The following is a 4840-nucleotide window of genomic DNA, read 5'->3' as shown; positions in this document are numbered from 1 at the left end:
CATCTAAATGAAACCTATTAAGAGCCAGTGTGGACTCCCACCCTTGGCGAAACTTTTATTGACTTCCTTACTTTCTTGGGTATCTTTGTAGAAAAGATAAAAAGTAAAAGATTAGTCAAGGGCCACAACTTTATAGAAATCCTTTTCTAGAATACGATTTCAAACAGCGCAAATAAAAAGTTCAATTAGTGCGTATTTATGACAACAAACCAGGTCGGTGACTGGGTCGCTTCTGACCAGTTGCATCAAGAAGAACCCTACTTTGGAGTGGAAACAAGACCATCGGAATCGCCATTAGACCTATTGATGAACAAACTCAACTGTAGAGGTGGCGTAGTCTATGATTTGAAAGAACTACTTTAATTAAATTCAACTTTGAAGTGAATTTGTAGAAGGTATTAAGCTGATTGGAAAAGTCGAATCAATAAAAAATCGAACTTATTCGGATCAAGATATATAAATTTCTAAAATGGGTCTGTCGTGCTTTGTTGATTTGGTTGGACAAATAAATTTCCACTATGAAGTTAATCAGTTGCCATCATTACAGAATACGGGCCAATTTTCATATTAATCATGCCGTTAGGTCAGTCCGTCATTTCAAAAATCATCATCGTTTAAAGCTTTGCATTGCCTTTCTTTTGCGTTTTAGACCGAATTTGTAAGGAGGTCGGAAGCTACCATTCGTTTGTCCAGTCTAACGGTTCAAATAATCCAGATTAATCCACCTAGCGGTGATGGCGCCTTTCTCGGCAAAAGGTAATAAATGTAAAAAGGTAATAAATGTACTTACACCTCTCGATGATGTACAAGAAAAAAAAACAGTTACACTGTCTAATGTTATGATAGAAAATTTACACTAGTAGACGACAGATGGAGCTGCCAAAGTTTATCGAATTTCCTATGTTCGAATTTTGACTTTCGGACAACTTCATAGTATTATGAAACTGAACGAAGAGCATACCTACGCCTAAATGCGTACACTGAGCATCTTTATAGTACGATGAAACTCTTAATGGGAGAAATATTCATAGATGCAAGGCATTTTCATAACACATTATTGTTCTAAGTGATATTCTCATCACTATTTTAATATTATCTATTTTTGCAATTTTCAATTATTATGAAATTCAATAGTGATCAACAGCGTTAATCTCTGTCGGATGTAAATTGTTGCAAGAAAATCGGTTAAGATTTCTATGTGAAATTTGCTAATGTTTTATGCATTTGTGCACACACACATACACACACACGCACACACGGACAGACAGACATTTGTTCAGCTCTGAGCTGAGTCGATGGTATATAACTATGGGTCTCGAGACTTCTAAAAGTTCGAATTTGGGTGAAATGATAGCCTTTCGGTACAACAGTTGTACGAGAAGGCAAAGAAGGATAAACTTATGGTCACTCTGACGGAATAAGTTTAAAGTGCTCGCGTTTTCGGGACACCAATCGACTCAGAGGCGCGCACAGCTGTCATTTTGTTGATTTAGCTTTGCTGCGTCGCAGCATGCGTAAAAATAAAAATGACGGTTGTGCGTCTCATGTCGAGTGGTGTGCCCCGAAACACTGGCTGCTATGAATTTCGTCAGGAGAATGAATAAGGAGTGAATATAAACTTTTATTTGCGCTATTGAGCGGCATATGACAAGCAAAACACTGGCACACTTGGAATCGACTGGATTACCTTTGCTTTTCATATCGTCATCAAATATTTTGGTTGGAATCTGAAATGTTGAGGCAGGTCCCCGTAACGCTGGGTAAACACCTTTGCGTGGTTGTTACGTTCTACACGGTCACATTGTCAACTATGTACTATGAAAGAGTTTATTCGTAACAGTCTTGTGTTTGACCCTTCAATCTTTCCATTAGCATTTACTGCAAAATAATTATCTTGAAATCGAAAAAGATAGAAAAAACAGTTATTTTCAGTTTTTGTTCAATAGGTACCTCAAACAGCATAATCATACTCCCTATCGTCACACTTCATCACAAAATCAAGACTCCCCTTAAAAAAACTATGTCAATTATGGACGTTCCTATAATCCATTTAACGTTCGTCAGCTGCAATCGTTGTTTTAATTGCTATATAGAATCTCTTATTTTCGGAAACGTAACTTCAACACACATAACAAACAAGAACAACAATCTAATCACTGTTATTATAAAGAACATAGGTTAGTTTAGAACTGTAAATCTAAACCCATGAGAACGCAACCACCTTTGCTTGAGAGGACAAAATGTGTATTAAAGTAATTTTACAAAGCCATGCTTCAGATAGAAATGAAATGAATATTTTGTATCAGAATTCATAAATTAGTAATTTAAAATCAATATCCAATAACCAACGAACAGAAAAAAAGGATCTGAATGAATTTCGTGACTAGAAAGAAAAAAATCGAAGTCCAAGCCTGAGATTAACGAAGTTAAGGAACCATTAGAATAACCAATTAATACGAAAGTAAACAAATAGTAGTAATTCAGGTACCATGCCATACCCATCTAGCTTTGGAACAAGAACGAATGCTTTAAATTAATTGTTTGCCACTTCTCTCTTTTAGTTTAGATTAAGCGCTTCATTGTGTAGCATTTGATTTATGAAATTCAATAAAAATGTATGTGTAGCTGACATAGAGAAAGTTTTGTAGGACCCAAGTGGTGCCAAGCTCTTATTGTTATTTATTAAACGTGAAAAGCTCTAAAACAAATGTTCCTATTAAAATGTAATACGTAAGTCAAGATGAAACCAGATAGGCTCCAGATGGTACCTAATGTAATTTATTTATAGTAAACATTGTTTTCTTGTTAATACGACCAGTGATGCATTGAACATTCTTTATCCACCTTTGTTTTCTTCTCTCCATGTCAATTTCTTCTAGTGAAGGAAACAAATTTCCAACTACAAAAATTCAATTACAGAAATGTGTGATCTATCAGAAGTGAGACCAGGAAGAGCTTGAACCAATTTCTGTAGAAGTTTTTTATAAGGAGCTATTATTATCGTATTTACTCTACTCCTCTTCTGTATTTCTGCGTAGAATTAGTCTTTAGAGTGGTTCTCGAAGAAGGCCACAAAATGTACGATCCAAAATGAAACAAGTCTAATAAAAGCTCTCCGTGCTAAACACATGTTCGGAGAAAGTTCAAAAGTACCACACTGCGTTTTGATTACAGTTCACCAATGGTCCCTACAATAAGTGTTTTATAAGTTCTAAGTTGCTGCCATGTGATGACTAATTCGTCGTCCACAAAATCTTTCACTATCTTGAATAGGATCAGATTAAACAATCAGTCTGTGCAATTTATAAATTGAAGACGGTATTCAGTAAGTAATAAATAATATTGCTGCGATTGGTTTTTACTTTATTTGGTGAGTTTTAATTTTATAAAAGCACAATCATCGTTTTTATGAAGAAAATCTATCAACTACATCAAGCCTAAATTCCCATTTGCAATCTCTATTCCCTATGTCTTTTTATGTTTCAACTGCTTGTGTTTGGATTTTCAAACTTCATAAGATCTCTCTCTAAGTGAAACATGCAGTCAAGTCAAGCATATTTTACAAACGGTTTTGATCTGGAGACCCGATCAAGAATGCAACGAACGAAAGGGCCTTGCTCAGATACCTTCGAGCATTGTATGGCCAATTCTGAGATGATGGGTTCGATTCTCGGTCCGGTTTAGGATGTTTTCGTGGGAAACATTCTCGACGCCCTGGAGCATAGTGTATCGTTTGTCACGTTATGATTCAAGTCAAGTGTTTGAATTTAAAAAAAAATGCAATTTGAGTGGTAATATTAATAGTATTTACTCATAAAGATTCAAGGATCCAACTGTTTTGATAATTCGTGTGACTAACCGTCAACTTTTCCACGTGCCTTTCCCTCGAATTATTTTCTCGAAAACATTTCCAGGCTCAAATAGGGTATTTCTTTTCATGTTGCCTCAAACCTTTTACATTCGAGGACCACGGGCAGTCTCCTCGACGGTCTAACACACTGAAAAAAAAAAAGGCAGTAGTGCTCGATCTGATGCAGATACTTCCGGAACCAATCTTTCTTCGTACTGTCCACTCCTAATTAGGGACGTTCCGATCTTCAAATATCGATATTTGATTCGATGCGATAATCGAATCAAAGTATCGATATCACCTATATTGAATGAAAATATCGATATATCGGAAAATCATATGATATTTCAAAATGAGAATATTTAGAATACATTTATTGTGGTTATTAATTTCTATCGTATAGTATAACCCTTCACAATAATTATTAGAAATGACTCTCTCAATAATTGATCAATTTGTTTCTAGAGTGTACCAGTCCAAAAATCATCGGCGGCGTCGTACGTGATAGTTTTAACTATTTCACTATTTCCGTTAGCTCGTATTTCTCCTCAGGTTATTCTAATTCTTGACAACCTAAATTCTCTTAAAAAATTCACGGAAGTATTTTAAGTTTAAATTTAATTTTCATTCAAAAAATCAGAATTTTCACAAGAAAATGCATTAAAATATTCTTAACTAAAAACTCGCTAGGACTTTCACGGAAATTATCTTTTTGTTTCACATGGAATTTCCTTGAATTTCCAGGAAATTCTCTTCGAAGTTACGGGCATTCTTCAAAATTTACGCAAAAAGTTTCAGAAAAAAATAAAATTTTCATCGAAAACCATAGAAATATTTTAAGAAAATTCTCTTTAACTCCTACGGGGCATTATTTTAGAGAAATTTTCATATGTTTCCAATTCTTCTAAATTCCCATTTCTACAAATCGTAGTGATTTAATTTAAATTCCTAAAGTTAATTTATCTAATTTATTATTGAAACACGTCAAAT

This window comes from Armigeres subalbatus, chromosome 2, assembly GCF_024139115.2.
Source record: "Armigeres subalbatus isolate Guangzhou_Male chromosome 2, GZ_Asu_2, whole genome shotgun sequence".
NCBI classification, from domain to species: Eukaryota; Metazoa; Arthropoda; class Insecta; order Diptera; family Culicidae; genus Armigeres; species Armigeres subalbatus.
The sequence above is the reverse complement of the archived record's forward strand: the minus strand, read 5'-3'. Positions refer to the sequence as shown.